General features: G+C 42.9%; 1 long non-coding RNA gene across 1 annotated transcript in view; it reads right to left on the bottom strand.

The window, feature by feature from the left end:
* Positions 1-21260, bottom strand: part of LOC126234420 (uncharacterized) — a 391031-nt gene that overhangs the window by 219824 nt on the left and 149947 nt on the right. Inside the window, exon 3 of the long non-coding RNA XR_007544721.1 lies at positions 14000-14035. This is a non-coding gene — a long non-coding RNA (uncharacterized LOC126234420). The remainder of the gene's footprint in view (positions 1-13999; positions 14036-21260) is intronic.

The following is a 21260-nucleotide window of genomic DNA, read 5'->3' on the forward strand; positions in this document are numbered from 1 at the left end:
CCTGCCCAAAGATGTAAACAACCATGCATGGGCAGCGCCTATTAGACGAAGGGGATCCGACAGCCCATCAGTTCCAGTCATTCCACCAGGAAGGAGGTACACGGCTCGTGTTGGCTGTAGTTCAACCACGCCTAGACGGTCAATACCGCGGTTCGATCGCGTCCGCATTGTTACTTTGCGGCAACAAGGGAAGTGTCGAAGCATCTCGGAGTGAACCAAATCGATATTGTTCGGACATGGAGGAGATACAGAGAGACAGGAACTGTCGATGACACGTCTCCCTCAGAACGCCCAAGGGATACTACTGCAGTGGATGACCACCACCTACGAATTATGGATCGGAGGAACCCTGACAGCTACGCCACCATGTTGAATAGAGCTTTTCATTCAGCCATAGGACGTCGTGTTACGCCTCATACTGTGCACAATAGGCTGCATGATGCGCAACTTCACTTCCGGCGTCCATGGCGAGGTCCCTCTTTGCAACCACGACACTATGCAGCGCGGTACAGATGGACCAACAACATGCCGAATGGCCCGCTCAGGATTTGCATCACGTTCTCCTCACCGATGAATGTCGCATATGCCTTCAACCAGACAATAGTCGGAGACGTCTTTGGAGAAATCCGATGAGGTTGAACGCCTTAGAAGCACTGTCCAGCGAGTACAGCAAGGTGGAGGTTCCCTGCTGTTTTGGAGTGGCATTATGTGGGGCCGACGTATGCCGCTACTAGTAATGGAAGGTGCCGTAACGGCTGTACGATACGTGAAGGCCGTCCTCCGACCAATAGTGCAACCATATCGGCAGCATATTGGCGAGGCATTCTTCTTCATGGACGACAATTCGCGCCACCATCGTGCACATCTTTTGAATGACTTCCTTTAGGATAACGACATCACTCGACTAGAGTGGCTAGCGTGTTCTCCAGACATGAACCCTATCGAACATGTGTGGGATAGATTGAAAAGGGCTGTTTATGGACGAAGTGATCCACCAACCACTCCGAGGGATCTACGCCGGGCCGGCCGCGGTGGTCTAGCGGTTCTGGCGCTGCAGTCCGGAACCGCGGGACTGCTACGGTCGCAGGTTCGAATCCTGCCTCGGGCATGGATGTGTGTGATGTCCTTAGGTTAGTTAGGTTTAAGTAGTTCTAAGTTCTAGGGGACTTATGACCTAAGATGTTGAGTCCCATAGTGCTCAGAGCCATTTGAACCATTTTGATCTACGCCGAATCGCCGTTGAGGAGTGGGACAATCTGGAGCAATAGTGCCTTGATGAACATGTGGATGATATGCCGCGTCGAAGACAGGCATGCATCAATATAAGAGGACGTGCCACTGGGTGTTAGGGGTACCAGTGTGTACAGAAATCTGGACCACCACCTGTAGGTCTCGCTGTATGGTAGTATAAAACGCAGTTTGTAGTTTTCATGAGCAGTAAAAAGGGCGGAAATGATGTTTATGTTGATTTATATTACAATTTTCTGTACAGGTTCCGGAACTCTCGAAACCGAGGTGAAGCAAAACTTTTTTTGATGTGTGCATATTTTAATTACGTGGCCTATTTCGCTTACTGTAAACGCAATCGTATTTGACGTTTCTGTCTGGCTCACATCCTTGTCTCACAGACTAGGGCTCTGCACGTCTAACTACACGGACAAGAGAACTGTGAAATCTTAGTAAGTTGTTTTATCGCGGTAATTGCGATTGCCGCTCTACGAGAGTAGCAGAGGTGTAAGCGCAAGGAAAAGTATCTGACTAAGCAGAAATTTGAGTTTAAAGTTTCATTGGAACAATAAAAAAATACCAACATAGAGTGTCTGAAATATGAACAGTTTGTGAATTATAAATAATGTTTGTCGACGGGTATGCGAGTCTCCCGTTTACGATGAGGGGAAACAGCAGTATAGTGCTATTTACGTTTTTATCCGTTGACTTCAAAGTGTCAGATTGTCACCAGCTGAAGCATAATGATCATGACCAGCGGTACATTTATGCACACATGGGATTTTATCGGCCAGTAGCCATATGATTATTGTGCATAGATACAGGAATTATTTTGGCAGAAGCAGTGATCGCAAAAAAAGTAAATAAAATTCTTTGTTGGCTGTGAACGACGGATCTCACAGAGAAAGGAATATGAATTTTTGGTGTGCAGCATTGCAGATTTTTTCATTGCTCCATACGTTCTTAACGAAACGACAATAAGTCATTCATATTCTAGGGTTTGACTGAGGACGTATGAAAGTGTGAGGCAGCTTTGCGATATGTCCTCAGTAAGCATTAGCGTGAAGTTAGACGCTTGCTCATCAGTAGTTCCCTCATTGGCAGATACGTCATCCACTGTCGAACGGTCACAGGTTCATGTGGTGACTCTACTGAACTTATTCTACACTGGTGTGGAAGGAAACTAAAACCACATAAGAATCACGAGTCCCAACGTTGCACTGTGGTCTGTTCACTGTTGTTCCACTGTGGATGAAATTGAGGAATTACTGAAGCATATTATTTTGTACGGTATATATGTTACAGCGTTTTGTTTTCTTTTCTTTATGACGTAAGAACTACATTTTCAGATACCACAAAATAAGGCTGACGTTAAATTTCCTGCAGAAGCTAGATTATGCACTGCCTGAAAAGCTTTATCCCTTGCACTGTGCGGATACGGCGATTCAGTTTATAACAGCAGCATTCCCTTTGAATTTCTGACAGGTGCTATTTTTGATAATTGGTCAATAAACATTAGCCGCTTCCATTTACCTGCCACTCAGTATATCGATCTAATGAGCTGTACCGGCGCGTAAACAGCAGTCACTTTAAACGCCTTTTTTTATTTCCTAATTCAAAACACACACTTGTGCACATCAGATCATATTTGCACGCAGGTCTTGCGCAATGAGGCGTTCAACACGAAAAATGTACGAGAAGTAAATTAAACAAGCTGTAGATTTCAAACATTTTATTTTAACACAATTACTTGTTAGATTTTGAAGGGTCAGACATTATTCGATTTGTAGCAGTCATTGCACCGAAGAAGAACATAGAGAACTATTTGTAAAAAAGGTATATGATTAAAGGCAGATTATCAAAATATCCACGGGTGTACAGCCGGTCTACAGTGTCCAACGGGCACAATATTTCGGCGATCATACATGTCGCCATCATCAGGTGAACTGACGGACTGGGCTCCTGTGAACGTGCCGGCACGGAGATCCGTACGCTATGGCTGCTCAGAGGGAACTGGGTTCGGTCGCGGCAGCGGCCGTATTTAAATACCCTCCGCCCGCGGCGAGCTCCCTCCGCTGTCCGCGACCCGTGCCACGGTCGTAAAATCACGCTATGGAGTATGAACGCACGAGGATTCTCGTACAGACGTCAAGATACTGGGACAGCGTTGTTAGAGAGGCCATCGAAATTCGCACCAATGACGACCTCATAAACCGTGACTGTGGCTATAATCTTAGCAAGGCTTGGGAACCAGCGATTGGGTTAATCAAGAGTAAATCGAGCAAACGTATAGTTGTGACGACCACGGCGGACAGAGCCATCACTCCGACGTCATCTCAGACGCCGTCGCAATCTGTTCCACCGCGCGACTGTGGCGCGGGGCGCGGACAGCGGAGTGAGCGCGCCGCGGGCGGAGAGTATTTAAATCGGCCGCCGCCGCGAACGAAGCCAGTTCCCTCTGAGCAGCCATAGCGTACGGATCTCCGTGCCGGCACGTTCACAGAAGCTCAGTCCGTCAGTTCACCTGATGATGGCGACATGTATGATCGCCGAAATATTGTGCCCGTTGGACACTGTAGACCGGCAGTACACCCGTGGATATTTTGATTATTAAATACGCCGGGAGAAACTCAAGAATCACAAAGGCAGAGTGATTATCATCAGGTATTTACAAAACTCTAGACATCCAGATCAATTCGTCTTGTATGAAAGGGAATCTATAATTATAATACATTCACAAATTCAGTGCTAGTTAGTGTTTTCAGCATGTTGGACTACATGTACACCGATAAGGAAAAAATTATCACCCTCCGCGAGTTTAAGTGCTGCGTGGGCGCGTGACGTGGAGAGTATAATAAGCGAAACAGAGACTTACGCGGAATCACTCTAGCGACGATACGGACCGCAAATGGAGAAAACTCTGACATAAGCTACTTTGACAAAGGGCAGTGTGTTATGGCACGGCGCTCAGAGAACAACGTATCGAAAACGACGAAACTTATCGGCTGTTCGCGTACTACCAGCGTGAGAACCTACGCAAAGTGTTTGAAGGACGGGAAGACTAAGAGTAAGGCGACAAGAGCCCGCCCGGTTTGCCGTGCGGTGTAACGCATGGCTTTCCGAGCGGGAAGTAGCGCCTGGTCCCCGGCACGAATCCTCCCGGCGGATTTGTGCCGAGGTCCGATGAACCGGCCAGTCTGTAAATGGTTTTTAGGCGGTTTTCCATCTGCCTCGGCGAATGCGGGCTGGTTTCTCTTATTCCACCTCAGTTACACTATGTCGGCGACACTTGCGCAAACAACTTCTCCACATACGCGTACACTACCATTACTCTACCACGCAAACATATGGGGTTACACTCGTCTGGTGTGAGACGTTCCCCGGGGGGGTCCACCGGGGGCCGAACCAAACAATAACCCTGGGTTCTGTGTGGGGCGCTACAGTCTGGAACCGCGCGACCGCTACGGTCGCAGGTTCGAATCCTGCTTCGAGCAGGGATGTGTGTGATGTCCTTAGGTTAGTCAGGTTTAAGTAGTTCTAAGTTCTATGGAACTCATGACCTCAGAAGTTAAGTCCCATGATGCTCAGAGCCATTTGAACCGTGTGGGGCGGCGGAGGGGTGAGGTGGACTGCGGTAGTCGTCGGGGAGTTGTGGACCACTGCGGCGGGGACGGGGCCTCTCCGTCGTTTCTAGGTCCCCGGTTAACATACAATACAATACAAGACGACAAGATATTGGACGTCCACTCCTGATCACAGAACACAGACGCCGGAAGCTTGCGCGTTCTGTAAACCAGGATAGCCGGCTGTCTGACCACATGGTACAGTGCTTGCGCAGGCACAAGTGTTTCGGGCAGGCCATTCAGCGCACAGAGTTCCGCAGCAGACATTTACATGCTCCCATGTTGACACAGCGGTATCCTAAATTGCGATCGCTGTTGGCACGAGTACGTACCAACAGAAACGTGTCGCCTGTTCGGATGCATCATATTTTTTTTTATTATACCAGGTGAACGATCATTTTCGGATAAACCGTCATTCAGGCAAACGGTTGCTCGAAACATGCAGCGTGCGACGGAAGCAGGGCGATGGAGGTAGTATTATGCTATGGGGGACGTTCAGCTGGGCTACGAGTACGGTATAGTAATCGAGAGGACATGGCGGCTATCGACTCCGCCACATTTTATTAAGACGGCCACTGCACGGAAAATAATGGAGAAGCGAGCTGTGCTATTGCGAAGGACAGAATTTGTTATACGAGACGAAGGTTGGATGCAATCGCAGTAGAATTGTTCCATCTGCACTTGACGATTGCAGCACTTCTTTCTCCTATATCTTGGGACTGGTTTGGTGGAGTGGCTTCAGCCAAGTTCGATTGGCTATACAGGGTGTTACAAAAAGGTATGGCCAAACTTTCAGGAAACATTCCTCACACACAAATAAAGAAAAGATGTTATGTGAACATGTGTCCGGAAACGCTTAATTTCCATGTTAGAGCTCATTTTAGTTTCGTCAGTATGTACTGTACTTCCTCGATTCACTGCCATTTGGCCCAATTGAAGGAAGGTAATGTTGCAATTGTGCAATCACGTCATCAACACAGATTTTCTGTGAACGTTTGGGCAGGCATTGTTGGTGATGTCTTGATTGGGCCCCATGTTCTTCCACCTACGCTCAATGGAGCACGTTATCATGATTTCATACGGGATACTCTACCTGTGCTGCTAGAACATGTGCCTTTACAAGTACGACACAACATGTGGTTCTTGCACGATGGAGCTCCTGCACATTTCAGTCGAAGTGTTCTTACGCTTCTCAACAACAGATTCGGTGACCCATGGATTGGTAGAGGCGGACCAATTCCATGGCCTCCACGCTCTCCTAACCTCAACCCTCTTGACTTTCATTTATGGGGGCATTTGAAAGCTCTTGTCTACGCAACCCCGGTACCAAATGTAGAGACTCTTCGTGCTCGTATTGTGGACGGCTGTGATACAATACGCCATTCTCCAGGGCTGCATCAGCGCATCAGGGGTTCCATGCGACGGAGGGTGGATGCATGTATCCTCGCTAACGGAGGACATTTTGAACATTTCCTGTAACAAAGTGTTTGAAGTCACGCTGGTACGTTCTGTTGCTGTGTGTTCCATTCCATGATTAATGTGATTTGAAGAGTAGTAATAAAATGAGCTGTAACATGGAAAGTAAGCGTTTCCGGACACATGTCCACATAACATATTTTCTTTCTTTGTGTGTGAGGAATGTTTCCTGAAAGTTTGGCCGTACCTTTTTGTAACACCCTGTATGAAGCTGCTATTTCCCGGCAGACGTCGAAATTTGATCGCTTGGTGCCACAACAGCTGAAGCCACAGGAAATAACTGCACGACGTTCCGTTGTTAATTTCACGGATAAGATTTTAGACGATGCGACGCTGTCAGTTTTGGGCAAAGATCTTAATTTTGCACCTTCACCAAGTGAAGAGCCTCTTATAAGTTTCGTAAGTGGTGTTGAACAAGCTGTATGTCGCCTTCGTATGGACGCTGCTGAAGAAATAAGAAGGGAAACTGGTCGGGTTCTTCTGAAAGCTCCTCCCCAAAGCGGTAATATAACCGCTGAAGAAAGGGCTGCACTACGGAACCTTCGAGAAGATCCCTAAATAGTGGTGCTGAAGGCTGAGAAATGTAATTCTACCGTTTTGTTATTTCGTGAGTTGTATTTGGAGGAGATGTATAGTCTACTTAGTGATACTATTGAAACCTTCCCGTCTCCTCTATATCTCTTTTGTTACGCAACCTTCCCTTTTACAATAACCTATGAAACCTTCCCTTAGGATTTCTACCTCTTGCTTAATAATAACAAATGAAATCTTCCCTTTGAAATTAATTCTCTTTCTCAATCTTAGCATACAAATTTAAATGCTGCTTATTAAAAGTTATTTTCTGATTATTTCGACGAAACATAGAATGTGTCGCCGTCGTGGCCCTCAGTCGTTACCTGCAATAACCCGTAACTCTTCCTTACCCTTTTTTACTGTTACTGGATCGCCATCTGACTGCCACATCGAACTGCGACATGAATATACTTATTCTGTTTTACTATATACTATTAGCTGCTGGTGGGCTGTCATAATAAGTGGCTGTATTTATTACCAAAGCTGACGTTATTCTTTAATAGCAAAGCTGACGTTACTCTTTAATTAATTTGACTGGAGTTACGTAATTCATAGTTAAACTTTTTCTTGATAACAATAAAATTTTGCGAAGTTTTACGTTGATGGTTTTTGAGATGGATTATAATCAGTAATGCAACATTGCTGGCAAAAGTTAATTATATTCTGAATGAAATGATTTTACAAATGTTCAAATGGGACTTACTTTTTACAATAATCTTACGACTAGCATTGCGCAAACATACCTTCAGTAGTCTTGAGTTTCTCAAAAAATTAATTCAATAATATTAGTTCCTCTTATGATAATAGTTAGCTGATTTCTCTGTAAATCCGTTTATAATGTCTTGTAAATCACAACTGGTGGCCGGCAGGCACACCGCTCCTCTCAACCTCTCGCTTCAGACCTACTACCGACTCGCTTCACATCTCGCTTACTACTGACTTCCTACGTACGCTAAAGTGCGGTCTCTCCCGCCAACAATGCCTTCTGGTGCAGACAATCCCTGCTACCATTACGAAATGTACCAATGCGCGGTCTTTCCCGCTCTTTTCTTAAAATGTATCCATACGCTGTCTCTCCCGCCATTTTTAAAATTATATCAATGTGCAGTCTCTCTTGCCAACAATACTTTGATGCAGACATTCCCTGCTACCACAATTATTTCCAACATGACAAATATTAATTATTCCTACTTAATCTTATTAATAAAATAAAACATCTTTCATAAATTGTGGTTTTGCAATAGACAATAGAAATATACACATCTTACACTATGTGTAGGAGGACTGATCAAGAACCAACAGCACGTGTGCAACGGAATACGTGTGCACTTCTGAACTCCTCCTCGTTAGCTCCAGAGACCATCAAGCGGTTAAGACCACATGGCAGCATACCACCGAGACTGTGTGGTCTTCCTAAAGTACATAAAGAAGGTCTGCCTTTCCGGCCTATAGTGAGTAATATTGACGCACCCACATATGATTTACCCAAACATCTAGCTTCTTTGCTGAGACCATTTGTTGGCAAATGTCCACATCATATACGGAACTCTGCTGATTTTATCAACAGACTGGGAGCTCTCCACTTAAGTGGTTCGGATCTTCTAGTTAGTTTTGATCCAGTTTCCCTTTCCGAAAAAGTACCTCTTGTAGCGTCCTTGACGCAAAGTGGTCAATAATTTGAATCGGACATGACTGCTTTCTTTCAACATACTCTTTCCTCAATTTATTTTATGTTTAACCAGGAATATTTTGAACAGTCTGGCGGGGTCGCCATGGGCAGCCCTCTGTCTCCTCTGGTGACTAACTTTTTTATGGAGGATTTTGAGGAGAGAGCACTTGAATCATCAGTTTGTAAACCAACTGTTTTTTGGAGATACGTCGATGATACTTTCATAGTGTGGCCCCACGGAGAAGAAAAGTTAATGGAGTTTTTTCATCATCTTAACTCCATCCATGAGAATATTCGATTTACTATAGAACTAGAGGAAGATGGTTGCCTTCCATTCCTGGGTGTTTTGGTTAAACGGAAGAGTGACGGTGGGACATTCTGTTTATCGTAAGCCCACTCACAATGATTTGCACTTGCATTTTTCAAGTTCCCATCACCCATCCCAAACCATGAGTGTACTTAAAACCCTTCTGCACAGGGCACTTACGGTGTCGGATGCAGAAAATTTGTCTAAGGAACTTGCACATTTAAGGACGGTGTTCACAGACAATGGATACCCGACCCGGAAAATTAATAGGGCCTTCTCAACTAGAGACAGGAACCGGGAAGTGGATAAAGAGGAGCACGCGCCAGCCAAGTCCCTAGCTTTTCTTCCCTTCGCTGGAAATATCACCTTTAAAATAGCAAGGATTCTTAATAATTTTCATGTGAAAGTGGTGTTTCGTCCACCTTCTAAGATTTCGGATGTGCTGGGATCCGTGAAGGATGATTTGTTACTGCGGAAGGCGGGAATTTACAAAATACCGTAGCAATGTGGTATGACCTATGTAGGACAGACAACGCGTACAATGGAAGAGCGTTGTACGGAACATCGACGTTGCACTCGCCTACTGCCACCCAGTAAGTCTGCAGTTGCGGAACATTGTATTCCCAACGGACATTCAATGGAGTACGACAAAACTTCGATTTTGGCCACAGCAACAACTTTTTGGGACTCCATTATCAAAGAATCCGTTGAAATACGCATCGCGGGAAATCTGATGAATCGTGACAGTGGTTACCAATTGAAAACGCGTGGAATCCCGTCATCTCAGAAATTTGCTCGAGACGAAAACGACAGAAGACTTCGATAGCTGCGGCCAGCAATACCGACGGCAGCTGTCTTGCAGTTGCACCAGCGAGGGCGCTGCCGGTGGGCGGTGTGGTCCTTCTGCCTCCGCGACTGCAAGGCATTCGCGGCAGTACCATCAGCGCAATACACAGCGTGTTACAAAAAGGTACGGCCAAACTTTCAGGAAACATTCCTCACACACAAAGAAAGAAAATATGTTATGTTGACATGTGTCCGGAAACGCTTACTTTCCATGTTACAGCTGATTTTATTACTACTCTTCAAATCACATTAATCATGGAATGGAAACACACAGCAACAGAACGTACCAGCGTGACTTCAATCACTTTGTTACAGGAAATGTTCAAAATGTCCTCCGTTAGCGAGGATACATGCATCCACCCTCCGTCGCATGGAATCCCTGATGCGCTGATGCAGCCCTGGAGAATGGCGTATTGTATCACAGCCGTCCACAATACGAGCACGAAGAGTCTCTACATTTGGTACCGGGGTTGCGTAGACAAGAGCTTTCAAATGCCCCCATAAATGAAAGTCAAGAGGGTTGAGGTTAGGAGAGCGTGGAGGCCATGGAATTGGTCCGCCTCTACCAATCCATCGGTCACCGAATCTGTTGTTGAGAAGCGTACGAACACTTCGACTGAAATGTGCAGGAGCTCCATCGTGCATGAACCACATGTTGTGTCGTACTTGTAAAGGCACATGTTCTAGCAGCACAGGTAGAGTATCCCGTATTAAATCATGATAACGTGCTCCATTGAGCGTAGGTGGAAGAACATGGGGCCCAATCAAGACATCACCAACAATGCCTGCCCAAACGTTCACAGAAAATCTGTGTTGATGACGTGATTGCACAACTGCGTGCGGATTCTCGTCAGCCCACAGATGTTGATTGTGAAAATTTACAATTTGATCACGTTGGAATGAAGCCTCATCCGTAAAGAGAACATTTGCACTGAAATGAGGATTGACACATTGTTGGATGAACCATTCGCAGAACTGTACCCGTGGAGGCCAATCAGCTGCTGATAGTGGCTGCACACGCTGTACATGGTACGGAAACAACTGGCTCTCCCGTAGCACTCTCCATACAGTGACGTGGTCAACGTTACCTTGTACAGCAGCAACTTCTCTGACGCTGACATTAGGGTTATCGTCAACTGCACGAAGAATTGCCTCGTCCATTGCAGGTGTCCTCGTCGTTCTAGGTCTTCCCCAGTCGCGAGTCATAGGCTGGAATGTTCCGTGCTCCCTAAGACGCCGATCAATTGCTTCGAACGTCTTCCTGTCGGGACACTTTCGTTCTGGAAATCTGTCTCGATACAAACGTACCGCGCCACGGCTGTTGCCCCGTGCTAATTCATACATCAAATGGGCATCTGCCAACTCCGCATTTGTAAACAATGCACTGACTGCAAAACCACGTTCGTGATGAACACTAACCTGTTGATGCTACGTACTGATGTGCTTGATGCTAGTACTGTAGAGCAATGAGTCGCATGTCAACACAAGCACCGAAGTCAACATTACCTTCCTTCAATTGGGCCAACTAGCGGTGAATCGAGGAAGTACAGTACATACTGACGAAACTAAAATGAGCTCTAACATGGAAATTAAATGTTTCCGGACACATGTCCACATAAAATCTTTTCTTTATTTGTGTGTGAGGAATGTTTCCTGAAAGTTTGGCCGTACCTTTTTGTAACACCCTGTATAAGACAGAGCAGAGAACTTCTTCGTCAGTCCTTGTTCGGTTCACCTGAAGATGGCTGGCAGTTGTCCATCCGAAATATCGTGCAATTGAGTTTACGACGACCGGCTGCAAGCCCGAAATCTTTTTGAACAGTTGATTCGACGGGAAAATGTCACATTTTACGACTCCGTGAACATTAACGTCGACCACTATCATACATCTGTGACAGAAGTCCTCCCCTACGATGGTGGGATCCTTCAACCAATGTAACTGCCTGCGAAAAAGTCCATAACTGTGCTAAAGTGGCTTGAGGGGCATGACAATGAATTGACTTTGATGTCTTGGCCTCGAGAGTCACCTGATCTGAGCCCGATGGAACACATCTGGACTTTATCGGGATCTAGCTCCGCGTGTAAACCACTAGTGCGTAATTTACAAGATTTGCGTGACCTTTGTGTATACATACGGTGCCATACAGAACCGCTTCTGTTTGTCGTTCCAGAGGTGCATAAACACGCTACTCAGCAGCTGGTCAGAATTTTATCAGGGTATTTCTTTATCTTGAGGCACCTAAATACCTCTAAAACGACGCAGATTACGAAAATAATGTTCTAGAGGAAAAGTTAATATTAGTAAAGGTGACAAATATCTGTGGTGCAAAGGGCCACTTCCTAAACACCCCTCCTGGATGAGCGGGGACAGCTTTGTATTTTCAAATGAAAACTCCCATTTTTATAGCGTACTCGGATTCTACATCAAAAAATACGTACGGTTTATTCAACCTATTCTTTCCCAGTCGTGATAGATGGGTCTGTAATTGACAAATGACATGTTGTTTATTTTTTATTTATTTATTTTTTCTACAATTAAGAACCGACACATTTGATTCTACGTTTCATTTACGATGTAAATGTCGCAGCATTATTCCGAAAGAGCCAAAGAAGCATTGATCCGCGATTTCCATGGTCGCTGGATCGGTAGAGGTGATCCGGTAACGTGGCCTGTCAGATCACCGGACATTACGTAGCTGATTTTTTTTGTGGGGTTATCTGAAGGACAAAGTGTATACAGAAGTACTAAATAAAGGGCAGAAGATGACAGAACGCATTAGAAATGTTTGCGCAAACATTGCACGAGACATACTTTTAAATTGTGTACATGCATTCCACGCACCAATTAATAAATACGTCTAAATGGAAGATCGTCCGTTTGAGCATTTATTGTGAATTACAACTACGGTGAAAGGCAAGGAGACTCATCGAAATCCAGCACCTAATTGGTGAGAGGCAAGCGGTTTCACCGATATGAAGCACGCCAACGGGAACAGGAAATTATTACCTCCGTGTCATTGTACCTGGATCATGTTAAACTTGGTTTCTAACCAGACATTAAGACGGCTGACCATATTGTACTGTGCAGTCAAATTTACAACACTAAAGTAAATTTCTAAAATAAGAAGACAAAGGTTTACATTTACATCGTAAATGAAATGTAGAATCAGATCCGTCGGTTCGTAACTGCAAAAAGAGGCTCACTTGACTCTTGTCGTTTACAACGCCATCTACTGCGAATGGAAAACAATGTTTTGAGTAAACTGTACTTCCCATCTGAAAATACAAATTTGATCCTGCCCACGCAGAAGATGTGATTAGGAGGTAGCCATTTGTAACACAGATAGACGTCCCCTTTTCCAACATTAATTTTTCACCTATAATTTTTTTTTTTGCTTTCTAGATGTTTCGTTGTCTCAAGTTAAAACAAACACCCTGTAGTACATATATTATTGCTACAGGTGATTTAACAGTGAAGAAAATAGTTCTACTGTATTTAGAACGAATGCCTGCTTTGGAATCTCATTCGCAGCAAAGTTGTGTTTGTTACAACTCTGGTTGACCCTTGGTATACATAGACCATGAGCTGCGCTTCTGTACACTGTAATCGCAGAAACATTCAGTCAGTACACAAACCGCGCCGTTTCCAAAATACTGAACACTTCATCCAAAAGTCATTAACAATTCCTGTTGTAGTAGACGGAGCCAACGTGATAGAGATTGATATTAATCCGAGGGATTTAGTCTATGATGTTTCAGCGCCCTGATAGCTGATAATATTGATAACTTCGCCGTGGATCTGGAGGCGAAGTATTAATTTATACACTTATTAGAAACATATATCAAGGACTGAAGGCCACTGATGCTGTTTTTACCAAGGGTGTTAGTTTATTTGCAAAGTTCTGTTTATTGTATCAACATGACAAAGGGAAATCATACACAGTTCACCTGTAATGGCTGCTCTTTAATCAACGGGTAATCGTGAGATTGTGAAGAGGCTCAGTACTGAAAATTAAAATAAGAGAAAGCTCTCTATTTACCTCTCATTCACAATGTTTGTTATGTTGGGCATAATTGATGTACCTATGAAATGTGTTAAGACAACACGAACTATTTTCAAACGGATCGTTGTCAATGATTAAGAGAAGAGCTAGACCTTGACAAATTTTTGAGTAATGATCTACAGCTGGAATAGAGCTGCCGTGTGGAAATATAGTGTCGACAACATTCCCTTTCCTTTTTTTTAAATAAGAAGGAATAAGTAAAAAGAATACTCACCATCTGTCAGTGGTAGTCTGGGTCTGTAGGTGATATCTGAAAAAAAAAAGAAATATCATAAATTGTGTTGAGGCAAATAAAAGAAAGTGTGTGTCCTGGCTTTTCTATCATTTATCTGTTATTGAATTACCCCTGTTGGGGACACTCTGGTAGAGGCCAGACTGTTGCTCTTCAGCCTTTTGCATAAAACTAAACTATAACTGACTATAGACGTATAAACTATAGACGTATAAACTACAATTCATTGAATTAAACAATCATCATAACATGGTGGTGGTGTAAACCTTTAACCCATGAGGATAAGTATGGTGTGGGTTTCTGGTAACTCTCTTTTAGGTAAAGGATTTGGATACAAATGTGAGGTCGGAGCATATTTTGTATCAGTAACAATAACGGATGTGAGTATCGAAATGAACTAGTTATCATATGCAAATAACTAGAGGTGGACTGGATCTGTTGGTAGACAGTGAAGTGTTAGCTGCACCCTACATTTGTGACTTCGTAGCGTGGTGGAAAGGTGAGGTCAGTAAGATAAGTTACTGAATGAAACCAGTTTGCTATTACCAGTTACTGTTTTGACTTCCGCAACGTGTTTCAGAGATTTGAATCTCCATCATCTGGTGGATTTATGTGTGTTAATATGGAACTTATGGGTTTTGTGTCGGCTTTGGGGTAACCTGGGGCACTGTCTAATGGAGAAAGACAAAGCACTGATCCAGAAGGTAAATATGAATGTGAATTTAAATAACTCTACTTCCAGCGGTCACATGGTCCTTTCTCTATCTTAATGCATCACATATACACTGTCACACTTCGTAAACGAAGATGGTACCTACAAACTAATAAGTGCAAATAATGTATATAATGCAGAAACACTATTTCAAAGTGCAAAGAACATAACAGAAATACCGAAACATTATTTCAGAGCAAGTCTTAAAGCAGCGTGCAAATTTTTGGTTGTATGGTGTAAATATTTGCAGTGGTACCCAAATTCTTTGCTGAAAAGTTTATTAGCCTACACTTTGTACGCATTTATACAATCAGGTTGTTTGTTGAAAAGATTAAGTGTATTAATTATGTTGTCAACCGTAGAAAATTTTGTACATAAATAGCAAGTCTGGGGTTCAGACGTAGAAGATGAGAGGAGTGACAGAAGGAGAGCAAAGTTTTCGTATTGCCGGAACTTTGGGTTTGTTAAGATTACATCCATTGCATGTTATAATTAAGTAAATTAAGTAAATGTTGAAGTGACACACTGGTAAGGAATTGTAAACATACAGATGAATATACTCTCCACAGACCCATTATCTGAAATAGTGTTTTGCTTTTTACCACTAGACAGAGCCACAGATTACCCAAAGTCGTAACACAACAAATAAATGGCATATTAATACACACAGACCCACCTGATGAAGGAGGTTTGAACCTTTTACACGTGTTGTGGAAATAAAAAACAGTGACTGAACTTGATCTTTCATTTGATATGAATATCACTCACTGTAAGGCTAACCTAAAATGTTCATAGTTAAAAACAAGTCACCTTTGACAGAAAGTGCATTACTCCACCGTCTGGAACACGGTGATGGTTAAATTAAAATCATACTGTGAAAGGATATCGAATACTTGAAAATGGAAGGCAGTTGGCTATTTTGGTATAAGTCCGGTGGCAGGCCTGGATTATCAGTACAGTAGTTTAGATGGTGTACCTGGTACTTGATGAAGTGTACGAACTTCATGAACTGATAAACGGTATGCGTGAGGAACTTTAACTGGATATGGAAACTCAGGAGGAATGGACTTCACGTCATTCATCATTTGAGGATTTCGTCAAAATCACTAAACTTCTTCGTTTGGGAGTGGGAGGGGGGGGGGGAAGAGGTTCATGTTCCATGTATACGGTTTACGTGATCAAGTATCTTATACCACAATATTTACGCAAAGTAGCAACTACGTAACTTGATATTGGTTTTTGGAGTTGTTGAACTTAAAGCGTAACAAAATTAATTACTTAGAAGCTAGTGTTGGCAACAATTTTCTATTTTCTCGTATGAAACCACTAGCTATGCTGCTAGTCTGCGTATGAAGTTGTGTATTTTTTGCATGGTATAAAAAAGAAGGTAAAATGTTGTGGCAACCTCTGCAAGCAGGACACGTGTCTACTTCCTCGCCAGCGCTACTTCCAGATTAAGAGAAGGAAAGTAGGGACACAACCACGTGCATACTAATGCTGACCGTTATGATGAGAACGGCCTTCGTGCTGTATGTGTAAAACGAGAGAGAAAATAAAAAAACTGTCTTATTTAGCGCTCTTGAAGTCGCTAGGTGTTGTTAAACTAAATGAACAACACGAAATTCGCGTTCCCTGTTAGCCGTAACGAACTCTTGTAATAGAAACTTAACTACCAAAAGGAAAATGTCTGTGTGTGTGCAAGTTTTAGGCACGCTACGTTTTAGAAGAAATGATGTTTAGTGAGTTGTATTATATGTGTTTTTGGCCTTAAGTTTCTTCAACAAGTGCCAAACGAGTCAGAATTGTTAACGTAATTTTATGCAGTGAGTTTCATTGAACGGTAAGAATCCATTTATTGAATAACAGGAACGAACACAAAAACAACAGACGCGAATGCCAAAATTTAATGAAGAAAAATAAATCTGGGACAGCCATGTTCTTTTCCTTGCTCGTATGGCTCACAGCCTGCTGCATTGCATTGTGGGCAGATACAGCTTTCGGGCTGATCGATGGTGTGTAATGGAAAGAACGCTTGACTATCGTTCGTTTGAAGATACTAGATATCCTTACCTTTGGTGGTAGCGTATAGCACTTATTATGATAGGAAAATCTTAATTGGTTTAATTAAGTTGAAACCAGTGTTTTTGTTGTACGTATTTCACTCTTCTAGGTGGCTCAGTGACAACTTATTGGACTTACATTCGGCGGGATGGCGGTAAAAATACCCGCCTGACCATCCGGATTTCATTATCGTGTGATTTCCCTCAATCGCTTAAGGCAAATACCGGGTTCGGTTCCTTCAAGAGCACCAACTCTAGCTGCTGATCCGCCTCTAATGACGTTGTGACATTGCTCTTGCATCAAACTTCCGAAACTTAGAGTATGTTTTAATGTATAGTATAGTTTTTATGTATTTTCCTCTTAAATCACTGTGTTGTTAAATATTAAGTGCACTTGTAATCAACGTCATTAACCTTTTTAATCTTGTTAAATTTATCAGTTTGCTGCAGACATGCGAAATTTCGATTTTTGCCCTTAAAATATGTGTGCAGTGCAATAAGCAAATTAGAATACTGCGATTTACATCCTTTTCTTACTTTGATAACTTGGTAGATAAATGACTCTTAGTAACCTTTCAGAACACATATATTTCCTCTTCTCCTTACATTAAAACACACAAAATTTAATATTGCGGTTGCACGTAACACAGTACAAAAGAATTTAGACATGCATCTGCATTTTTATCAGTAATATAGATTCAAGATACCACATCATTTATTTTTGTATCTACAACGGAAAAATACTCGGGAAAAATTCTGGGGAAACTCACTGAAAATAAAGACACTAAATATTAGCATTACTTTATGATTTCAGTAATACACTATACCATACAATGATCACAATTTCGGAACGTCGCGATTGCCGGATGAATAGAATTACGCGGTGAAACGTAATGCTGTGTTTGACGAAATGGAAATTTACACCTACCAACCTAGTGGGACTTATTTATATCATTGTAATTAGAATGACTACCAGTAAACAACATAGACAGTGGATTTGAAAACAGTATTAAAAAGCACTGAATGTGTGATGCTGAAATCGCAGTAAATACGTTCAGCAGTTAACATTTTGTTTTTAGAGGCATTACTACTAGCCAACGTGCATTTCAGACACTAATGTAATCTTTGGTGACTAATTCGTACGCAAATTTCCCACAAAAATTTCCGTGACATTGTAATGTAATGCAGCCAACCACCAGATGATTACTGAGCAGAAAAAGTGAATTCGGATTTATTTTTCAAATAGAGTTCCTTGGTCTGACGAAGATAGTGGATGTCGACATAAATCGTGAGGTTGCTTGCAGATTTTAAACGCGAGAGTTCTGAGCACATTTTGCATATATTATTCCAAATACGTCTTCTTTCTTCGCGCTGGGACGTAAGTAACAGCGACAGAAGTTCATACTCAAAGGAGTTCGTTACTAAATAAAACTCTTTAATAACAGATTATTCACCCCTCTGCGTGCTCTCACTTGCGTCATTTTACGTTTATTTCTCGCACAATTAGCTTTATTGGCGCCTTCTCGGGCAATCTGCAAGAGTAGCGGTACGGTCAGAGTTCGTCTCTTAACACAAATGGCAGACACTTTGTTTCTTTCTCTCAGCTCTCCATTGTGACTTTCGTCGCTGAGAGTCACGGCAACGAAAACATAAAGCGGAGAAAAAAAACTGTCCATCAAGAAATAAGAGGAGCTGACGAGTTACAACTAATTGCCATCATGCTGAAATCAATAAAGAATTACGGGGAGTATGCTTTCGTCAGAGAACGCAGAAAACTGCCATAGGTTCTTACAAATTCACTGCCCAGCGCTCTACCCATCACCAACACTCACTAGAACGTTACTGGAGCTGTAATCTTGACAAGAGAAGGGAGGGAAGGTTAAAGTTCAATATTCCTTCTTTGGCAATGGCAGGAACACTGCAGGGTATATACACACACACACACACACACACACACACACACACACACACACAAACACACACACACACGCACAGTAGACCTACAAATTTAATGGTTCAAATGGCCCTGAGCACTATGCGACTTAACTTCTGAGGTCATCAGTCGCCTAGAACTTAGAACTTATTAAACCTAACTAACCTAAGGACATCACACACATCCATGCCCGAGGCAGGATTCGAACCTGCGACCGTAGCGGTCACGCGGTTCCAGACTGAAGCGCCTTTAACCGCACGGCCACACCGGCCGGCCACAAATTTAATGGTCTTCACAAAAAATGAGTCCCAGTTCTCAGACGCTTTCCAAGCATTTCGGATGGTTGTTGTTGGAGAAATTACGGAATATATCTCCCAGCTTTCCCTTTTGAGAACGCCTAGCCCAACTCCATTTTTATTAGGTTTTTGCTAAAAAGAAGTAAGAGTTCTAAACGACATGTCATGCCCCACGCCACTATAACTAATCAGAAAAAGATGGGATGGAAGAAATGTGGGCAGTCTTTTCAACAAACTATCATGACGTTTGACTGCAGGGAATTAGGGAAACAATCAAGTTGCTGACAAGAATAATATACAGAAGAAAGGAAAAGAAAATCGAGGAGCTGTTAGATGATCTGTTTGGCTTTAAAAGGGGTAAGGTTCCTCCGAGCCAGCTGTAACATTGAACATAGGAAAATCAAGAAACCTTTATAAGATTTGTCGACCTGGGAAAAGCGTTTGACAGTTTAAAATGGTGCTAGATGTTCAAAATTCTGAAAAAAATAGGAGTAAACTATAGCGTCAGATGGATAATATACAATATGTATAAAAATCAAAATGAAAGACCAAGAACGAAGTTTCATATTAAAGACGATGTCAGACAAAGGATATAGTTAGGCTATACGTCGAGGAAGCAGAGACAGAAATAAAATAAATATTCAAACTTGGGACTAAAATTCAGGGTGAAAGGATACCGTCCCGTGGCAGTTTATGCCAAAACTCTCAGATAACAAATTTTTGTAATGTTATACGCAGATTCTGGTAGCCAGTATAGTCGATTGTTTAACATTGCATGGGAAACCGCAGATAATATTCACTACTGCTAATGACTGCACTGCTAACTACTTCTTCTCCTTCCTCTTTAATACCATGGAGAAGGTTTGTTATTTGCTGCAGCCTTGGGGTAGTTTCATCAGCTGGCTTGTGACAAGGACCAGAGTGTTCCGAACCTGTTAGGTGTTGAAAGCCGTCTTTACACCGGTATAGGACAAGGAAATAGCAATCTCCCGTGATTACACAGTATGAGATTAGGAGAGGGCGGGCTATTGTTTCATAAAAACAGCATTGTGATAGACGCTAAAGGGAATCCTTTCGGCTAGATAAGATCTAACAGCCAGGTGAGAAACTCAGAGCTTCAGAGCATTGGATCAGCTGTTGGCTGCGGCTGTGCTGTGCTGAGCAAGGGGTTCTGCGATTGGCTCAGAGTAATTATTTCGGTAGAAGGTGAGATTTCCCGCACATGATTTTGTGCAAGGCTTTTGATTGGCTGCGGTTGAAAACTGTCATGTAGTATCTTTGTACATCCATATTTAAATTGGATGATGGTGGGACATCAGCAAGTGTAATTTTTATTAAAAATGAAACTCCTCCAGCTGTACTTAAGATTTCATACTTATCTGGCTACTAGTTTCGACGCTGCGTCAACGCCATCTTCAGGCCCGTACAATATGATGATACCAACTGTGTGTGGCTGAGTACTAGAAGTCCGCGGTGAGACCAATACGTGCTCCACATGGATGGCGGGCAGTAGCCAAATAAATATGAAATCTTAGGTACAGCTGTAGAAGTTTCATTTTCAATAAAAATGTCATATAGTAGGAGAGATTTTTTGCCTTTGTTTCCACGCTTTTCAATTATTAGTTAACCATATCAAAATCCACTGGATTGAGAAATTAGTGTTGTTCGGAACTCGCAAGGTGTGCTGCAGTTGGCCGGCAAATTCCAACTGTAGCAGATTCAGATAAGTTTCCTGGAGTAAAGTGAGAACAATCTTAAAGTTAAAATCTTCTGGGTTGTTAGGGCGCACCATAAAATGGTTCAAATGGCTCTGAGCACTATGGGACTCAACTGCTGAGGTCATTAGTCCCCTAGAACTTAGAACTAGTTAAACCTAACTAACCTAAGGACATCACAAACATCCATGCCCGAGGCAGGATTCGAACCTGCGACCGTAGCGGTCTTGCGGTTCCGGACTGCAGCGCCTTTAACCGCACGGCCACTTCGGCCGGCGGGCGCACCATATTTTCTCTAAAATAATCGCCTGTTTGACTCCTCTGTTGGGATCTTCTTCAGGATGTTTCGGCGTCCACTATTGCTAGAACACTGTCAGAGACCAGAATCACGTTGTCTTATAAAGGCGAGTTTTCCCGCGTTTGTGCTGGAGAAGTGAGAATACTGGTTAAAATTCTTGTGACTATGGGCCATGTCATAGGCTAATATTCCCGCGCTGATGCAGAAGAAGGGGCGTTATTGGATAAAC

Source organism: Schistocerca nitens, chromosome 2, assembly GCF_023898315.1.
Source record: "Schistocerca nitens isolate TAMUIC-IGC-003100 chromosome 2, iqSchNite1.1, whole genome shotgun sequence".
NCBI lineage: Eukaryota > Metazoa > Arthropoda > Insecta > Orthoptera > Acrididae > Schistocerca > Schistocerca nitens.